The sequence below is a fragment of the Thalassophryne amazonica genome, chromosome 2, assembly GCF_902500255.1.
Source record: "Thalassophryne amazonica chromosome 2, fThaAma1.1, whole genome shotgun sequence".
NCBI classification, from domain to species: Eukaryota; Metazoa; Chordata; class Actinopteri; order Batrachoidiformes; family Batrachoididae; genus Thalassophryne; species Thalassophryne amazonica.
The window spans coordinates 94,963,262-94,984,724 of record NC_047104.1 but is presented as its reverse complement, the minus strand read 5'-3'; positions in this window follow the sequence as shown (position 1 = coordinate 94,984,724).

Sequence of the window (21,463 nt, the reverse complement as noted above, 5' to 3'; positions counted from 1 at the left end):
TTCTTTAAATGAAGCAAATGGCATTCTCCTCAAACTGTCCTTGTGCTGCTAGGTGTTTCAAGCCAAAATTAGCACAGCCAGGAGCAGAAGCCGCTCAAAACAACTGGCCTTTCATTAGGTAGACTGATGGTATTGTGTGTGTCTGGGTTTCTTGGCTCCCACCATAAAAAGCACAGGTAATCCTGGTCGTCTCCTTTTACTCAAAATTGGTGAAACATTCACTCAATATTACACATGAATGTGAACTGAACTTTAGTGGAAGCGACAGAAAATGGCCACCATTGTGTTTGTCAAGTTGGGACCAGTTAACAGATGGTCATTGAGGGATGTGTCTTCCATCACGAAATGACAATGGCATATCATAGTGACTGCTTTTGTTTTGTTTGATGCCTTCTTTGAGTTTTGAGAGAAACTTAAGGATAAAAAAAATGGGTTCCAAATGTTATTGAATTTCCCTGATTGTGCATGGAAATTGAATTGAATTGATGTGATTTTGGGCCAAGCTTGAAGCTTATCTCTGTAGGCTTTTGCAATTGAGAATGGGTGCCCATATCTTTCATCAAATATTTTCCACACGGCATCATAGCCAAGTCAGCTTGCAAACAATTGGTAGTCATTATGACTTGAGACTTGACTTGGGACTTGCTGATTCATGACTTGAGAGTGACTTGATGGTGACTTACTCCCACCTCTGTCATAGGTGAATTCAGTTCCAAGCAGGAAGTGCCCATCCAGTGTACTCTTTGCTTGTCCGCTCACATATCTGCAAAGATAGAATATCTTCTCATTTTCTAGAATGTTCTTTTGGTCGATGAGCATGTGGGATGAGAGCTTCCAATCCCTATATCTTAATAGCATACTCTCACGAGTGCCACTAGTTTAGCTTATGGCAAACTAAAAGTGGACGCGCTCGTTTTGGCTGAACATCTATACAGTTTTTGTATATTCTGTATTAGTACGTGCCCTTGGCCAACATGCTTGATGAATTCCTGTGCAAAAGTAGATCCCAGATAATTGTGATATATGGCACAAGAACTTGCGTATCTCATGTGTTTTTACACCTAAATGATCCTAAGTCAGTACTCACACTCATCCAGCAGCATCTTCTCATGTCGGCAAATTCAGCAACATTTTGCAAACAACCAGAAACTGGGTCAGGCGAAAGTAGTCCAGCGAGCTCAATCTGTGGGCGCGAGCTATCCCACAATGCCAAAATAGTAGAGATGTCGCTCCACGAGAGTGGCACGCTGAGCAGGGTGTCTTAATAGATCTCCACTAAAGATTGATTGTTCAGGAACAGGTATTCTACTACCATTTAAAGCACCTGCTAGCGCCTTGACAAGATCTACTCTACTATCATTTGGAGTTGTGGGATAGTGTGCCTTTGCAATGGGGGAACGCTTACATGTCTGAGGACCTTGATTTCTGTAGCTATCTTTGTTATGTCCACCTTGTGCTCCTCTTTTGCACTCATTTGGTCATACACCTGCATTCTTGCTTGAGCAGCATGTAGATGTTTCACCTCTTCTGCAACTTTCTTTTCCTTTCATCAAGTGATCTTTGCAGGACTGCATATTCTTCCTCTTGTTTAGCTTTAAGATTAGCTTCATCCTCTTCGCATTCTTAGCTTAATTTCCTCTGCTTCTCTTTCTAAATGAAGTCTTTTGGCTAAGGCCTCCTGCTCTGCTGCCTTTCTTCTAACTTCAGCTTCAAGTCTTTCAATTTCTATCTGTTCAATTTCTTGTTCTTCTAACACTTCTAGAACAGCATGACTTGCAGCTGCTTCTGCCATGGCTTCATGGTTTACAGATGATTTATTGGAATGTTCAGAAGATAGTCTGAAAGAGGGGGTCTAGCTGGCCAATCTTCTATATCTTCTTCTATAGCCTTTTCATCCATATAACTTCTTGCCTTGGATACAATGAATCTTGTACAATGAAGGAGGTGTGAGTTGGCATAGCTCATTGTATGCTCGCAGGACACCTGCAGAAAGGCCTGTAACATCAATAATATCATTAAGCAAGTCCTCAGTTAAAGGCTCTGATTTTGACATTGGCGGCTTAGATGATTTGGCATATGTTCTCCATTTTTCAAAAATATAGGTAGAATCTCTGTTGAAGCCCTTTAATTCTCTCATCATGCATTTCTTTCCCTTTCTCTGTAAGAGGCTTAACCCGTGTGCTTGTCCTTAGTTGGGACACAGGTTCTTGTGGGACTTCAGAGTTGTAACTTCTTGTTCTTCTTCAAGATTGCTTTGAGAATCTGTGCTGGGCTCAGGTTGGACCAGGGGCTGATTTGGCTCACTCATTTTAAACTTGCCCCTTTTTACGTAGACTGCTTTTGGCTTATGTGTGTCAAAGCTTCGTATGGCCTTATCTTTGTTGTGTGTTGGGGGGCGGGGTTGGATATTGTGTTGGTGTTTTTGTGTTTGTTTTCCTTTCCAGGTGGTTTGGGACTGTTCTCTGGGTAAATTGTGCTGCAGAACAGTCTCTCACCTCTGATACAAGGATTTGCTGCACCTGTGACATTCACGTGCAGCGCTTACTCAGGACAATCTGCTGCACCTGTGGCATTCATGTGCAGAGTAAGAACTTTCAGCTGGTGTCAATAGAGAAATGAGGAGCTGCATTTAAGCCAGCGGTGATGAGTGCTGGCTGCCGGAGAATTCAACTTTTCACAGCTCAAAACAACGTTGTGTCAACTGTTTGGGGATGCTGAGGGTCGCTCCAGAGCCTGACCGTACGTCTGTGAAGGAGGACGAGGGTGAGAGGCAAATGCTGTTAGCACACGTCAGAGGTGACTTTCTTTGAATGTTTATCTATGAAAATAATATGGCAATTGTGCGTAGCTAAATTTAAATACTAAAAGTCAGTGTCTTGTTTGCTCCTCGCGGCGGTGGTGTGCGGAGTGATAATTTTCCACCGGCTGCGAGCAGCTGTTCTTTTAAATAATGCTGAGATCAAACTGAACGTGTTGCTGATAAGTAAGCCTCTAATAGTTTTCTGATATTTATATTGAAGGATATCACCTTTGTTTCCTCCTCACAGAGTATAGTCCGGGAAAGGCCACCTGGGGAGGGGTGTTGGGGGAGATCCTGAGTCCTGAACGTTCGGGCTCTGGTCAGTCCAGGCGCAGAGAGAGCGCGCTGCCTGTTTAGCCACCACCAGATGTATTTTATTTTGACGTTTATGTACAGTACGACAGGGTGATCAATAAACTTGTTTCTTTGGAACTGCTTCTAGTTATTTTAGGCTGGGTTCAGTCGGGCCTTGGATCGCCCTTTTAACCTGCGCCCCCACATAATAATCTTGCTGCCATGCACTGCCCACTCACAATGATGAATACAGTAGTGTTCAGAATAATAGTAGTGCTATGTGACTAAAAAGATTAATCCAAGTTTTGAGTATATTTCTTATTGTTACATGGGAAACAAGGTACCAGTAGATTCTCACAAATCCAACAAGACCAAGCATTCATGATATGCACACTCTTAAGGCTATGAAACTGGGTTATTGGTAAAAAAAAAAAAAAAAGTAGAAAAGGGGGTGTTCACAATAATAATAGTGTGGCATTCAGTCAGTGAGTTTGTCAATTTTGTGGAACAAACAGGTGTGAATCAGGTGTCCCCTATTTAAGGATGAAGCCAGCACCTGTTGAACATGCTTTTCTCTTTGAAAGCCTGAGGAAAATGGGATGTTCAAGACATTGTTCAGAAGAACAGCGTAGACTGATTAAAAAGTTGATTGGAGAGGTGAAAACTTATACATATATACAAAAATTATAGGCTGTTCATCTACAATGATCTCCAATGCTTTAAAATGGTCAAAATCCAGAGATGCGTGGAAGAAAACGGAAAACAACCATCAAAATGGATAGAAGAATAACCAGAATGGCAAAGACTCACCCATTGATCAGCTTCAGGATGATCAAAGACAGTCTGGAGTTACCTGTAAGTGCTGTGACAGTTAGAAGACGCCTGTGTGAAGCTAATTTATTTGCAAGAATCCCACGTAAAGTCCCTCTGTTAAATAAAAGACGTGCAGAAGAGGTTACAATTTGCCAAAGAACACATCAACTGGCCTAAAGAGAAATGGAGGAATATTTTCTGGACTGATGAGAGTAAAATTCTTCTTTTTGGGTCCAAGGGCCGCAGACAGTTTGTGAGACGACCCCCAAACTCTGAATTCAAGCCACAGTTCACAGTGAAGACAGTGAAGCATGGTGGTGCAAGCATCATGATATGGGCATGTTTCTCCTACTATGGTGTTGGGCCTATATCTCGCATACCAGGTATCATGGATCAGTTTGGATATGACAAATACTTGAAGAGGTCATGTTGCCTTATGCTGAAGAAGACATGTCCTTGAAATTGGTGTTTCAACAAGACAATGACCCCAAGCACACTAGTAAACGAGCAAAATCTTGGTTCCAAACCAACAAAGTTAATGCCTCGCAGATGTGAAGAAATCATGAAAAACTGTGGTTATACAACTAAATACTAGTTTAGTGATTCACAGAATTGCTAAAAAAAAAAACAGTTTGAACATAATAGTTTTGAGTTTGTAGCGTCAATAGCAAGTACTACTATTATTGCGAACACCCCCTTTTCTACTTTTTTTTTTTTTTACTAATAGCCCAATTTCATAGCCTTAAGAGTGTGCATATCATGAATGCTTGGTCTTGTTGGATTTGTGAGAATCTACTGAATCTACTGGTACCTTGTTTCCCATGTAACAATAAGAAATATACTCAAAACCTGGATTAATCTTTTTAGTCACATAGCACTACTACTATTCTGAACACTACTGTAGTTCGAGTTTCCCTATAATTCCCTTGAAGCACATCCAGACACAAGTGGCTTCCTCCAACTGATGAATTTATTGAAATCCTCCATGTGGAAACTAAAGAAAAACACATACAAACTAGCTATTAGCTCTTGAGAAAAGTAAAATACAAATCTTGATATAAGACACTTGTACACTTATTGGAAAACAAAATATAGGCATAAAACATGTGTGCTACCAAAAGGAATTAGGCTTATTTCATCTTTTCAATGTCTTTTAGCTCTTTTGTCTTGCTAAAAGTATATGCTTAATAGGGCAGTGCAGTCTCGATCAAACCCCTGCGTGATATCGCCTCCCATTGCGCAACATAAACACAGCATCACTTCACACGGAAAGATGGTGTTTTTGGCTGCAATCACCAAAGCAGTCGCGAAAAGTGCAGTTTCTTCGGTTCCCAGTGGAGAAAGGAAGACGAGGCAAATGGGAGAGGTCACATCGGTAAGTCTTAGCCACACACCTAGCCAGAGTACTAGCTGTGTTCTCTCGCCTGCATAACCGCCTCCACGTTTGAGCTACGGTTCATAAACAAACCTCATCATATGTCCACTTTCTGCTGCATCACTACTTTCTTTGCATTTTCATTTTGTCGTGTAATTTCCCCAAAAACTCAGAGAAAGTGCCATGTTTCTGATGGGGATTTACGAGGGCTGTCCCCGGATGTAGGATTATTGCATCATATGTGTCATATTTTAACCCTTATTTGAGAGGGCTCTCAAATAAGATTGTGCTGCCCAATTAACGGTAATCTTGCAGCATTAGGTAGTGTGTAATACTACAATACTACGCATAGTAAAACACACAGTACAAACCAGATAAAGAGATATACATAAAGCATAAAATAAAATGTGGCAGTTGCAGTATAAGTGTCTTACAACGAGTGTATCCCTTACCCTTATTGTATATTTTGCGCAAAATAATTCAAAAGAATATATTTTGATCCGATTCATGTAATTGGTTGCAATTACATGCTTTGGCCAGTAGACTGTGCTAGAGGCTTATGAAAAGCACATTGACATGAACGATTTTAATCGTGTGTGTGTGTGTGTGTGTGTGTGTGTGTGTGTGTGTGTGTGTGTGTGTGTGTGTGTGTGTGGGGGGGGGGGGGGGGGGGCAGTGTGGCACTTTATTAGCAAAACAGCCAAGGGCCAAAGTTGTACAATTTTAAGGACAATATGTAATATGGGCACTCATTTCAGTTGTATCAGAGGGGTACAGTGTACAGTCCTAATATAGGTATACCTGTCCATCTCCCATCACTTGAACTTCTTCATCTCGTCATCAGTAACCCATGTCATAGTTATTGATAACTTGTATGTGGTACACATAGAACACAGCTACTCTGGCTAGCTGTGTAGGCTAAAACTTAAATGTAAATCTTAAAAAAACCTAGTAGCACTATACCTTTAAGGGTAAAAAGGGTTAGTGTTGAAATGCTACCATAACTACACTGGTCATATTAGGTTTAAGGTCAGGGTAGCATACAGAGGTGAGTATTAAGGTTGCCCTGATTCAATGTAAGAACAATGGCGGATTTTCAAGTTGCGTTTCCATCTTGAAACCGAGACTTCTGGTTAGTGAGCTTCTCATTCGTGTGTTTGGCGTCATTAGAAACAACAGCTTGTTATGACGCCTCACGGAGCAGCTGACCAATCGAAGCTGGATGCTGGTTGAACGATGTCTCCGGAAGTCAACTTAAGCTCAGTTATCTTGTTTCTTTTTGGCTTCGGTGTCTTTCGTTAGTGCCGTGTGACTGGGTTTAACATTTGTTGCTAGGAAAGTTCAACAACCAAAATACCAACATTCTGGGTGCAATGAACATGTTTTCACTATTATTTGATTTCTTTGTGTGACTGACATCATTATTCAAGTATTCAAAAGGCTATTCGAATCTCCACACAACTCCAAACATTGACGAGAAAGTTTCTTGACAGTTCTTGTTGAACGAAACCACGTCTCACTAACCGGACAGAGTTGTGACGTCATCGCGCACGCGCGTAGGCATCACAACTTGAAAATCCCCCGTTCAGTCCAGGCTTTTTGTTGTGTGGGCTGCCAGAAGAGGAGGTACTGCTGGCCCACCACCAGAAGGCGCCCTGCCTGAAGTGCGGGCTTCAGGCACGAGAGGGCGCTGCCGCCTCAGGAACAAGCCGTGGTGACAGCTGTCACCCATCATCCGTGACAGCTGTCACTAATCAACACATCTGGTATAAAAGCAGGAAGACACCTCCACCAAACTGCCAAGATATCATCTTCATCTGGAGGTAATATCCTCAGCCTTTTGTAAATCTGTTTATTGTGAGTGTTTGCAGGAGAACCGGTCGTTTTTCAGGAGGCTGTGCAAGACGGCGCTCCTTTTCAGCTGAGACCGCTGCAACGCGCTGAGTGAGAGGTGGAGGTGGCATTCCCACCAGTGTTACTGGGTGTTCACACACCCACCCTTTGACTGTCTTTTGCTTTCTGCCAGCAGTACCAGATCCGACACGCCGGGAAGGTGGCCACCTGGGGACTCCGGGACTTGGCGGCTCCAGTATTCCTCGGGTTCAGGTGGCGGTGGAAATCGTGTGGTTCCGGTTCGTTTCCAGACGGGCGTCTCCTATCGTCGAGCCTGCCCACACGACACCTTTTATTAATTGACTGTTGCACATTCTGATTCTGCTGTGTTTGGTTGTGACATTCACACCAGTAAAGTGTTATAATTTGACTCCTTCCATTGTCCGTTCATTTACGCCCCCTGTTGTGGGTCCGTGTCACTACACTTTCCCAACAGGATATCTCGGCCAGCGTCATGGACTCCGAGGGGCGTCACCAGGTTGTTGAACAACCAATGGGAGAGCAGGGAGCGCAGGCATCTGCAGGAGGCGTGATTGGTGAGCTACAGCATATTCTCACCGCCTTTATGGCTCGAATGGATCAAATAGCCGAGCAAAACATCCTCCTGAACCGCAGGGTGGAGGCTCTCTCTGCGCAAGTGGCGGCGAGCGCTCAGGGCGCTGCTGCAGCTCCTCTTCCTGTCGATCCTGTGCTAGATATTAATGTTCCAGTGGTGGTCCAACAACCCCTCCCACCATCCCCTGAAGCATACATAAGCCCTCCTGAGCCGTACGGAGGTTGTGTGGAGACGTGCGCGGACTTTCTTATGCAGTGTTCGCTCGTCTTCGCACAACGTCCCGTCATGTACGCGTCAGACGCAAGCAAAATAGCTTATGTGATCACTCTGCTTCGGGGAGAGGCACGCGCTTGGGCTACAGCGCTTTGGGAGCAAAATTCACGGCTCCTTCACACGTACACTGGGTTTGTGAGGGAGTTCAGAACTGTGTTTGATCACCCTAACAGGGGAGAGACCACTTCAACTGTGCTGCTGTCGATGAGACAGGGACGCCGGAGCGCAGCCGCTTATGCAGTCGACTTCCGCATCGCGGCTGCGAGGTCCGGCTGGAATAGCGCTGCGCTCCGCGCCGCCTTTGTAAATGGACTGTCGTCAGTCCTAAAGGAGCACCTAGTGGCCAAGGATGAACTGCGGGAATTAGATGGGCTTATTGATCTCGTTATACGGTTAGACAATCGGTTGGAGGAACGCCGTCGGGAACGAGACGAAGGACGTGGCCGGGCGCGCGACGTCCCTCTTCCTTCCGGGTCCGAGAAGGGTCCGCCCTTCCCACGCTCCCTGGCCTCTACGTCCCGTGGGGCGACAGCTCCCCCTGCTGACGAAGTTATGGACACGAGCAGGGCCACATTTAGACCACCTAATAGACACAGGAGGTTTCCACGCGGGGCGTGTTTTGTTTGTGGCTCAATGAAGCATCAATTGAGCGATTGCCCCGAACGGTTAAACACCAACGCCCGCCCCTAGAGACTGGGCTTAGGGTGGGCCAAAAACTTCATGTGGGACACACACATATTGCCGCACGACTCCCAGTTACAATCCTTAGTGGGGATTTAACCCTTCAGGCCCCAGCACTGGTAGACACAGGGTCAGAAGAGAATCTGTTGGACAGCAGATGGGCCAGGGAGATAGGGCTCCCTCTGGTGGCGCTACCTACACCATTGCAGGTGCGAGCACTAGATGGCACCCTACTCCCTTTACTCACACACAAGACACCACCAGTAACTCTGGTAGTGTCAGGGAATCATAGGGAGGAGATTGAGTTTTTTGTGACTCCTTCTACCTCCCGTGTAATTCTGGGGTTCCCCTGGATGTTGAAACACAATCCCCGGATTGATTGGCCGTCCGGGGTGGTGGTACAGTGGAGCGAAACCTGCCATCAGAGGTGTTTGGGATCCTCAGTTCCTCCCGGTTCCCAGGCGAAGGAGCAGGTCCAAGTACCCCCCAATCTGTCGGCGGTGCCGGTTGAGTACCACAATCTTGCTGACGTTTTTAGCAAGGATCGGGCACTCACTCTTCCCCCGCACCGTCCATATGATTGTGCCATCGATCTGTTGCCAGGCGTGGAGTTCCCGTCCAGCAGGCTGTACAACCTCTCCCGACCTGAGCGCGAATCGATGGAGACCTACATCCGGGACTCCTTAGCTGCCGGGCTGATCCGTAACTCCACCTCTCCGATGGGAGCGGGTTTCTTTTTCGTGGGAAAAAAAGATGGCGGTCTTCGTCCATGCATTGATTATCGGGGGCTGAACGAGATCACGGTTCGCAACCGATACCCGTTGCCTTTGTTGGATTCAGTGTTCACCCCCCTGCATGGAGCCAAAATCTTCACAAAGTTGGATCTTAGGAACGCATACCACCTAGTTCGGATCCGGAAGGGAGACGAATGGAAGACGGCATTTAACACCCCGTTAGGTCATTTTGAGTACCTGGTCATGCCGTTCGGCCTCACTAACGCCCCCGCGACGTTCCAAGCTTTGGTTAATGACGTCTTGCGGGACTTCCTGCACCGATTCGTCTTCGTATATCTGGATGATATACTCATCTTTTCTCCGGACCCTGAGACCCATGTGCGGCATGTACGTCAGGTCCTGCAGCGGTTGTTGGAGAACCGGTTGTTTGTGAAGGGCGAGAAGTGTGAGTTTCACCGCACTTCTTTGTCCTTCCTGGGGTTTATCATCTCCTCCAACTCCGTCGCCCCGGATCCGGCCAAGGTCGCAGCGGTGAGAGACTGGCCCCAACCAACAAGCCGTAGGAAGCTGCAACAGTTCCTCGGCTTCGCAAATTTCTACAGGAGGTTCATTAAGGGGTATAGTCAGGTTGTTAGCCCCCTGACGGCCCTGACCTCACCAAAAGTTCCCTTCACCTGGTCGGATCGGTGCGAAGCCGCGTTTAGGGAGTTGAAACGCCGGTTCTCGACTGCACCGGTCTTGGTGCAGCCCGATCCTGGTCGCCAGTTCGTGGTTGAAGTGGACGCCTCTGACTCGGGGATAGGAGCCGTGCTATCCCAGAGCGGAGAAACCGATAAGGTTCTTCACCCGTGTGCCTATTTTTCCCGCAGGTTGACCCCAGCAGAGCGGAACTGAGCTCCTTGCGGTGAAAGAGGCCCTTGAGGAGTGGAGACACCTGCTGGAGGGAGCGTCAGTGCCTTTCACGGTTTTCACTGACCACCGGAACCTGGAGTATATCAGGACCGCCAAGCGACTGAACCCCAGGCAAGCCCGCTGGTCACTGTTTTTCGGCCTTTTTGACTTCCGGATCACCTACCGCCCCGGGACCAAAAACCAAAGATCGGATGCCCTGTCCCGGGTGCATGAACAGGAAGTCAAGACCGAGCTGTCGGATCCACCGGAACCCATTCTCCCGGAGTCCACTATCGTGGCTGCTCTGACCTGGGACGTGGAGAAGACCGTCCGGGAGGCCCTGGCACGGAGCCCGGATCCCGGAACAGGACCGACGAACAGATTATACGTCCCACCAGAGGCCAGGGCTGCCGTCCTGGACTTCTGTCACGGGTCCAAACTCTCCTGCCACCCAGGGGTGCGTAGGACCGTGGCAGTGGTCCGGCAGTGCTTCTGGTGGGCGTCCCTGGAGACTAATGTCCGGGCTTACATCCAGGCCTGCACCACCTGCGCCAGGGGCAAGGCTGACCACCAGAAGGCACAGGGACTCCTACAGCCACTTCCTGTGCCTCACCGCCCCTGGTCCCACATCGGTCTGGATTTTGTCACGGGCCTCCCGCCGTCCCGGGGGCACACCACCATCCTCACGATAGTGGACCGTTTCTCCAATGCGGCCCACTTCGTGGCCCTCCCGAAGCTCCCGTCGGCCCAGGAGACGGCGGATCTCCTCGTCCACCATGTTGTCCGGCTGCATGGGATACCAACAGACATCGTTTCGGATCGCGGTCCCCAGTTCTCCTCGCAGGTGTGGAGACGTTTCTGCCAGGAACTGGGGGCCACTGTAAGCCTCTCGTCTGGGTATCACCCGCAGACTAACGGACAGGTCGAACGGGCCAACCAGGAGTTGGAGCAGGCCCTCAGGTGCATGACCTCCGCACACCCGACGGCTTGGAGTGAACATCTGGCCTGGATCGAGTACGCTCATAACAGCCAGGTGTCCTCTGCCACCGGCCTCTCCCCATTCGAGGTGTGTCTGGGGTACCAGCCCCCTTTGTTTCCTGTGGTGGAGGGAGAGGTCGGTGTGCCCTCGGTCCAGGCCCACCTGCGGAGATGCCGTCGGGTGTGGCGCACCGCCCGTTCGGCCTTGTTGAGGGCCCGGACGAGGGCTAAAGCCCATGCAGACCGTCGACGGTCCCCGGCCCCTACTTACCAGCCCGGGCAGGAGGTGTGGCTTTCCACCAAGGACATTCCTCTCCAGGTCAAGTCCCCCAAATTGAAGGACCGCTTCATTGGACTCTTCCCCATCCTCAAGGTCCTCAGTCCTACCGCAGTGAGGCTCCAACTCCCGGCCTCACTGCGGATCCATCCGGTCTTTCATGTCTCCAGGGTAAAACCGCATCACACCTCACCCCTCTGTGCACCCGGTCCGGCGCCGCCTCCTGCCCGTATTATCGACAGGGAGCCGGCTTGGACAGTTCGCCGGCTTTTGGACGTCCGTCGAATGGGCCGGGGTTTCCAGTATTTGGTGGACTGGGAGGGGTATGGACCCGAAGAACGCTCCTGGGTGAAGAGGAGCTTCATCCTGGACCCGGCCCTCCTGGCCGATTTCTATCGTCGCCACCCGGATAAGCCTGGTCGGGCGCCAGGAGGCGCCCGTTGAGGGGGGGGTCCTGTTGTGTGGGCTGCCAGAAGAGGAGGTACTGCTGGCCCACCACCAGAAGGCGCCCGTGTCACTACACTTTCCCAACACTTTTACTGTGAATGATAAACCAAAAGCATCTGAAGTATCTTCAGTATGTGATATATCTGGGTCCAGACCTCTAGAAACTGCCAATTTGTTTCTGTTTTATGTGCTATGCATTGGTGAGTTAAGTATGAAACTGAAACATTAAAATGAAGTTATTTGCTTAAAAAAGCCATTCCCAACTTTTTTCTGTCCGAGATTGGGGTGTTACCGTATTGTGGGAAATCATGCCCTGGACTTTTTAGAGAGACTGTTTTCAAGACACAGGCCCATTGCAACAAGGCAAGCAAACCAATCAATTGCTTGGGGCCCCAACCTGGCCTGGGGCCCCCAGACAATGACTGGTTAGGAATTTTATGCAACGACAAACTGTGTGAGCACAGCCCTTTAAGTTCAGTGACAGCCAATGCAGGAAAGTGCAGGGGGTCCTTACCACAGTAGCCAGCCACATGATGTAGCTCAACTCGACGGGTGAGGCGTAAAGTCCGGGGTAGAGGGAGATGCACATATGCATGCGCAGTGCAGCGCAGTTGCGCGATGGACCGCATCTTGACAGGTACTAGTTCATTTCAACAGACACCAGCAAAATATAAAAATTCAGCAATGAAGCAGTTCTATGTCAGGAAGGCAGAAAAGAAAGAAGAGAAAGGAAGAGGAAGAAAAAACAGGACAGTGGTAAGTTATAATTTACACTGGAAATTAAAATTAAAATAAATTAGGGCTACGTGTCAACAAAATGTAATGTTTACGTTAGTTACCTGCCTGGCTGTTATATTAAGTGTTTCATCTTCATAAATGACGCTCGTGAACTGAGTTTCCCAAAAAGTAATCTACTGAACCACGCTCAGGCAACGCTAACTTCATGTTAAGGTACATGTTAAGGTTACCAACTTCATTGGAAACCTTAACATGTACACTTGGCAACTCAAAGGTCTCACATCGCCCTCTGCTGGACTCTTACGAGCATAACACCCAAGGACTCGTAGACATATAGTATCTACTGCATCTCCTCCCCCTTACGTTAACAACTTATACCTGTTCACATTTAAATATTACTGTTGTTAATAACTTATTTTTAATAACATTTTATGTTTGATTTAGTTACTGTGCACATTTTTTAAAGCATTTTGGATTTTGTAGTTACTACACAATTTGCAGCGGGTGGTGAATTCTGCACAGAGGACTATCGGATGCAGCTTACCACCCAATGGGGACATCTACATCTCCAAATGTAGAGACAAAGCCACCTGCATCCTCCAAGACTCCACCCACCCTGCGCACAGTCTGTTCACACCCCTTCCCTCTGGAAGGAAGCTGTGCAGCATCCGGGCAAAAACATCCAGACTGAAAAACAGCTTCTACCCGAATGCTGTCAGACTGTTGAACAGTTCAACATCCACTATCAAACTGTGAACATTGCACTACATGCACACTGTCACCTTCTTAATACTCTAATGCTACTGCTGCTGCCAACCCTGTGCCTTGTATATATATATATATATATATATATATATACAAGGCATATATTGTATATATATTGCTTGCCTCTACTGGTGGTTGGCTCTCACTGCGGTATTGTATCACTTCCTGTTCCGGAGCACAGTGGTGTTTTTCTGTATCTGTTAGCTGTTTAATCTGCGCAGTTAGATTGATCTAGTTATCTAGATTACGATTTGTTTCCCAGTGTAATCTTTACGTGCCTTAACTAAAGCACTCCTTCTGCTGAATCACCTCTAAATTATTCACTTTGCGTATTTTTAGGAATCCGCTAGGTTAGCGTAGCTACTAGCTCTTAGCCGATTTAGCATGGCGGCTTCTCCTGTCTCTCCCACACTTTTCTGCTCTGGGTGTGAAATGTTTAGTTATTCCTCGGCCTCCTTTAGCAGTAATGGTACTTGTAATAAGTGTAGCTTATTCGTAGCTTTGGAGGCCAGGCTGGGCGAATTGGAGACTCGGCTCCGCACCGTGGAAAATTCTACAGCTAGCCAGGCCCCTGTAGTCGGTGCGGACCAAGGTAGCTTAGCCGCCGTTAGTTCCCCCCTGGCAGATCCCAAGCAGGCTGACTGGGTGACTGTGAGGAGGAAGCGTAGTTCTAAACAGAAGCCCCGTGTACACCGCCAACCCGTTCACATTTCTAACCGTTTTTCCCCACTCGACGACACACCCGCCGAGGATCAAACTCTGGTTATTGGCGACTCTATTTTGAGAAATGTGAAGTTAGCGACACCAGCAACCATAGTCAATTGTCTTCCGGGGGCCAGAGCAGGCGACATTGAAGGAAATTTGAAACTGCTGGCTAAGGCTAAGCGTAAATTTGGTAAGATTGTAATTCACGTCGGCAGTAATGACACCCGGTTACGGCAATCGGAGGTCACTAAAATTAACATTAAATCGGTGTGTAACTTTGCAAAAACAATGTCGGACTCTGTAGTTTTCTCTGGGCCCCTCCCCAATCGGACCGGGAGTGACATGTTTAGCCGCCTGTTCTCCTTGAATTGCTGGCTGTCTGAGTGGTGTCCAAAAAATGAGGTGGGCTTCATAGATAATTGGCAAAGCTTCTGGGGAAAACCTGGTCTTGTTAGGAGAGACGGCATCCATCCCACTTTGGATGGAGCAGCTCTCATTTCTAGAAATCTGGCCAATTTTCTTAAATCCTCCAAACCGTGACTATCCAGGGTTGGGACCAGGAAGCAGAGTTGTAGTCTTACACACCTCTCTGCAGCTTCTCTCCCCCTGCCATCCCCTCATTACCCCATCCCCGTAGAGACGGGGCCTGCTCCCAGACCACCAACAACCAGCAAAAATCTATTTAAGCATAAAAATTCAAAAAGAAAAAATAATATAACACCTTCAACTGCACCACAGACTAAAACAGTTAAATGTGGTCTATTAAACATTAGGTCTCTCTCTTCTAAGTCCCTGTTGGTAAATGATATAATAATTGATCAACATATTGATTTATTCTGCCTAACAGAAACCTGGTTACAGCAGGATGAATATGTTAGTTTAAATGAGTCAACACCCCCGAGTCACACTAACTGTCAGAATGCTCGTAGCACGGGCCGAGGAGAAGGATTAGCAGCAATCTTTCATTCCAGCTTATTAATTAATCAAAAACCCAGACAGAGCTTTAATTCATTTGAAAGCTTGTCTCTTAGTCTTGTCCATCCAAATTGGAAGTCCCAAAAAACAGTTTTATTTGTTATTATCTATCGTCCACCTGGTCGTTACTGTGAGTTTCTCTGTGAATTTTCAGACCTTTTGTCTGACTTAGTGCTTAGCTCAGATAAGATAATTATAGTGGGCGATTTTAACATCCACACAGATGCTGAGAATGACAGCCTCAACACTGCATTTAATCTATTATTAGACTCTATTGGCTTTGCTCAAAAAGTAAATGAGTCCACCCACCACTTTAATCATATCTTAGATCTTGTTCTGACTTATGGTATGGAAATAGAAGACTTAACAGTATTCCCTGAAAACTCCCTTCTGTCTGATCATTTCTTAATAACATTTACATTTACTCTGATGGACTACCCAGCAGTGGGGAATAAGTTTCATTACACTAGAAGTCTTTCAGAAAGCGCTGTAACTAGGTTTAAGGATATGATTCCTTCTTTATGTTCTCTAATGCCATATACCAACACAGTGCAGAGTAGCTACCTAAACTCTGTAAGGGAGATAGAGTATCTCGTCAATAGTTTTACATCCTCATTGAAGACAACTTTGGATGCTGTAGCTCCTCTGAAAAAGAGAGCTTTAAATCAGAAGTGCCTGACTCCGTGGTATAACTCACAAACTCGCAGCTTAAAGCAGATAACCCGTAAGTTGGAGAGGAAATGGCGTCTCACTAATTTAGAAGATCTTCACTTAGCCTGGAAAAAGAGTCTGTTGCTCTATAAAAAAGCCCTCCGTAAAGCTAGGACATCTTTCTACTCATCACTAATTGAAGAAAATAAGAACAACCCCAGGTTTCTTTTCAGCACTGTAGCCAGGCTGACAAAGAGTCAGAGCTCTATTGAGCTGAGTATTCCATTAACTTTAACTAGTAATGACTTCATGACTTTCTTTGCTAACAAAATTTTAACTATTAGAGAAAAAATTACTCATAACCATCCCAAAGACGTATCGTTATCTTTGGCTGCTTTCAGTGATGCCGGTATTTGGTTAGACTCTTTCTCTCTGATTGTTCTGTCTGAGTTATTTTCATTAGTTACTTCATCCAAACCATCAACATGTTTATTAGACCCCATTCCTACCAGGCTGCTCAAGGAAGCCCTACCATTATTTAATGCTTCGATCTTAAATATGATCAATCTATCTTTGTTAGTTGGCTATGTACCACAGGCTTTTAAGGTGGCAGTAATTAAACCATTACTTAAAAAGCCATCACTTGACCCAGCTATCTTAGCTAATTATAGGCCAATCTCCAACCTTCCTTTTCTCTCAAAAATTCTTGAAAGGGTAGTTGTAAAACAGCTAACTGATCATCTGCAGAGGAATGGTCTATTTGAAGAGTTTCAGTCAGGTTTTAGAATTCATCATAGTACAGAAACAGCATTAGTGAAGGTTACAAATGATCTTCTTATGGCCTCGGACAGTGGACTCGGCTCTGTGCTTGTTCTGTTGGACCTCAGTGCTGCTTTTGATACTGTTGACCATAAAATTTTATTACAGAGATTAGAGCATGCCATAGGTATTAAAGGCACTGCGCTGCGGTGGTTTGAATCATATTTGTCTAATAGATTACAATTTGTTCATGTAAATGGGGAATCTTCTTCACAGACTAAAGTTAATTATGGAGTTCCACAAGGTTCTGTGCTAGGACCAATTTTATTCACTTTATACATGCTTCCCTTAGGCAGTATTATTAGACGGTATTGCTTAAATTTTCATTGTTACGCAGATGATACCCAGCTTTATCTATCCATGAAGCCAGAGGACACACTCCAATTAGCTAAACTGCAGGATTGTCTTACAGACATAAAGACATGGATGACCTCTAATTTCCTGCTTTTAAACTCAGATAAAACTGAAGTTATTGTACTTGGCCCCACAAATCTTAGAAACATGGTGTCTAACCAGATCCTTACTCTGGATGGCATTACCCTGACCTCTAGTAATACTGTGAGAAATCTTGGAGTCATTTTTGATCAGGATATGTCATTCAAAGCGCATATTAAACAAATATGTAGGACTGCTTTTTTGCATTTACGCAATATCTCTAAAATCAGAAAGGTCTTGTCTCAGAGTGATGCTGAAAAACTAATTCATGCATTTATTTCCTCTAGGCTGGACTATTGTAATTCATTATTATCAGGTTGTCCTAAAAGTTCCCTAAAAAGCCTTCAGTTAATTCAAAATGCTGCAGCTAGAGTACTGACGGGGACTAGAAGGAGAGAGCATATCTCACCCATATTGGCCTCTCTTCATTGGCTTCCTGTTAATTCTAGAATAGAATTTAAAATTCTTCTTCTTACTTATAAGGTTTTGAATAATCAGGTCCCATCTTATCTTAGGGACCTCGTAGTACCATATCACCCCAATAGAGCGCTTCGCTCTCAGACTGCAGGCTTACTTGTAGTTCCTAGGGTTTGTAAGAGTAGAATGGGAGGCAGAGCCTTCAGCTTTCAGGCTCCTCTCCTGTGGAACCAGCTCCCAATCAGATCAGGGAGACAGACACCCTCTCTACTTTTAAGATTAGGCTTAAAACTTTCCTTTTTGCTAAAGCTTATAGTTAGGGCTGGATCAGGTGACCCTGAACCATCCCTTAGTTATGCTGCTATAGACGTAGACTGCTGGGGGGTTCCCATGATGCACTGTTTCTTTCTCTTTTTGCTCTGTATGCACCACTCTGCATTTAATCATTAGTGATCGATCTCTGCTCCCCTCCACAGCATGTCTTTTTCCTGGTTCTCTCCCTCAGCCCCAACCAGTCCCAGCAGAAGACTGCCCCTCCCTGAGCCTGGTTCTGCTGGAGGTTTCTTCCTGTTAAAAGGGAGTTTTTCCTTCCCACTGTAGCCAAGTGCTTGCTCACAGGGGGTCGTTTTGACCGTTGGGGTTTTACATAATTATTGTATGGCCTTGCCTTACAATATAAAGCGCCTTGGGGCAACTGTTTGTTGTGATTTGGCGCTATATAAAAAAAAATTGATTGATTAATTGATTGATTGATATTGTATGGCCACAGGGGTGCGCATATTGTACATTGCAAAAGTTTATATTGCAAAAGTTTATACAATAGGTTAGGTAAAAAAAAATGGTCCCACTTAACTACACCAAGACCTGGAGAAACTGCATTTTGTTCTGCCTGTAAGGGTTGAGTGACAATAAAAGTAAGTCTGAGTCTGAGAGTTGGCTATTGTGGAATGGTGGTGGGGTTTTTGTAAATGTTCAAATGCACTGTCAAAGAAATCATATATTGATATAAAGTGTGAGCTTAAATGGTGTGTCTGTGCTATGGTTTGTGTAAGCTTTCGGCAGATGGGATGGGGTGGTTTTGCTTGGGGCCCCAAATTCCTTGAAACAGCCCTGTCAAGACAACAACAAAACTGTTCAATCTGGTTATACTTAAAGCTGTAGGGCCTTTCAAATTTCACAAAACTGAGAAAATATAGTTTAGCATTATAATGTAGGTTTATTTTTGTAATATGTTTGCAAAATTACAGTTCATTTTAATGATAACATATTTATCTGGGGGGGGGGGGGGGGGATTCCACACTGAATATTGTCTTTTCCTTTATTACCATCATGCAGACTAACTATAGGAAGGAAGCGCGTGTGCATGCTTGAGGTTTTGAGATTATCTGTGACCCGTTTTACATTAACATTCATAAGATTTCTCGGAAATCACTTCCAAATCTACCAAATGTTGGTCATAGCATTTGACCCCTTTAATTTCTCCCCCTCAAGGGTTGAAATTCTGAATTGTTTCCAGCTAGCATGAATTTTGATCATATTAGCATATTATGAGCGCTTTATCTAAATGCTAAGGAATAAATTTATGGTGGTGCCAAAGAAAAATCTGTTTATGATGTAAATCTTTAAAAAAACTAGTGGCACTGTACCTTTAAGGGTAAAATTGGAAATCCTGAACTGGACTGATTGAAAATACACAGAGAATTATACACATGCACACTGCAGAAACACACTCACACACACTCATCTTCAACCGCCTATTCCAATTAAGGGTCGTGGGGGGCTGGAGCCTATCCCAGCAGTCATAGAGCATGAGGCGGGATACACCCAGGACAGGACGCCAGTCTGTCACAGGGCCACAAACAGACAAACAAACACATTCACACCCACTCACACACCTATGGACAACTTGAAGATTCCAATCAACCTAACCCGCATGTCTTTAGATGTGGGAGGAAACCAGAGCACCCGGAGGAAACCCAAGAATACACGGGGAGAACATTCAAACGCCACACAGAAAGGCCACAGGTGGGAATTGAACCCATGACCTTCTCGCTGTGAGGTAACAGTGCTAACCACTAAGCCACTGTGCTGCCCCACTGCAGAAACATTAGAATAAAAGCCATGGTGGTGATTGTAAGATTGTTTGCACTTTTATCGGTTTTGTTTATTTATTCAATAGTGTTATACATTTTCCCATTACGTCATTTTAAATTTTTATTTTGAAAACCAGAAATCTTTCTCCACTTACATAAATACATTACACTATAACATAAGTAACAGTGGATGGAATGATTTATTTTGGTTTAAATTTCATACCAGTATACAATACAAGCACAAAATGTAACCGAGGATAAAACTTTAAAGAGTAAAAACATATTTACATATCATTGCTATGCTGATGACACTCAATTGTACATGCCAATAACTGCTGGTAATCTCATACACATAAAATCCTTAGAGGACTGCCTTGCGTCAATGAAAAGATGGATGTCCAGCAATTTCTTACTTTTGAATTTGGACAAGACTGAAATGATGGATCTTGGTCCGGCGAGACCTTGGCATCAGGTTGACCAGCTAACATTTAACCTAGGCTTGTGTGTCATACATCACACTGACAAAATGAGGAACCTTGGGGTGATTTTTGATCCCACATTGTCCTTTGACCTACACATTAAAGATGTTACGAGGACTGCTTTCTTTTACCTGCAAAATATTGTGAAGATTCGTCCCATTCTGTCTATGGCTGATGCAGAGACCCTGATCTTAGGGTTGGGGCCGATCTGATACCGACGTAATTCGCAGATCGGAATTTCCCAATCCAACCTGCTGGATTTTCCGATACTGGAGAGAAATCACGTCTGTGACACCTCTCTCGTGCTGCCTGCTCTTTGCTCTGTTTACTGCTGAGTGGGAGGAGAGATGGGGAGGTTTCTGAGCTGAAGCAGAGAGGTTTAAGCTACTATTAATGGCAAATTTCCACCCGGCTCTCGGGTTCAAATGGTCTGTGCCGCCGAGCACGGATTTTCCAAAAAATGAACTGAATTGTTACTGAAAAATCAGCCGCTTCAATGTCCAGAGGCTGTGAAATGCTTTAACAGCAGCTCAGGGTGCAGCTGAGGAGAACAGCTGAACAGAGATTCACTTTCTCAGTGCTGAATGGGGAAAAAAACCCCACCAAAATCCTTCAGTGTTTACCCACAGTTACTCCCGTGAGTGCCGCTGATGATACATTTAGAAATTTATGGTTTATTTTACAGTTGAAATGCTTCATGTTTGCTCATCAGGAAAACAGCGAGCGAGAGAGGGGGAGAGAGACAGAGATAGTGAGCAAGAGACAGAGAGAGCGAGGGAAACAGAGAGAACGAGGGAGAGAGTTAGAGAGAGAGAGCGAGAGAGAGAGGGAGGGAAAGCAAGAGAGGCAGGGAGAGAGAGAGGACTTTTTCTTTTTGCTCCAACACCTGCTTTGACAATGTAAACATATATTTCATTTGAAACTGAACTGAGAGAGAGAGAGAGAGAGAGAGAGAGAGAGAGAGAGAGAGAGAGGGAGACAGACGGAGAGGGCTTAATTTTTCATTTTTGCTGTAACAGTTGCTTTGACAATTTTAACCATATTTTCCCATGTCAATAAAACTCCACTGAAATTGAGAAGGAGAGAGAGAGAGAGAGAAAAAAAAATAAAAGTACTTAATTCTATCACCAAAACATCAAATCTAGACTTAGATGTACCTTCTGGCAAATTGTAACTGAACTTTCAGCTCTTCTTTTTAAGAAAATCCTCCTCTAAACACTTAATCATGAAGCTTTATAACTGGGAATGCAAAATATTCTCATAAAATCAACAATCATGATAATAATATTAAAGCAAACAGAGCTTTGGTATCGAATTGGAAAAATATCGGTATCTGCAGATATCCAAATTCAGGTATCGGGATTGGATCGTAAG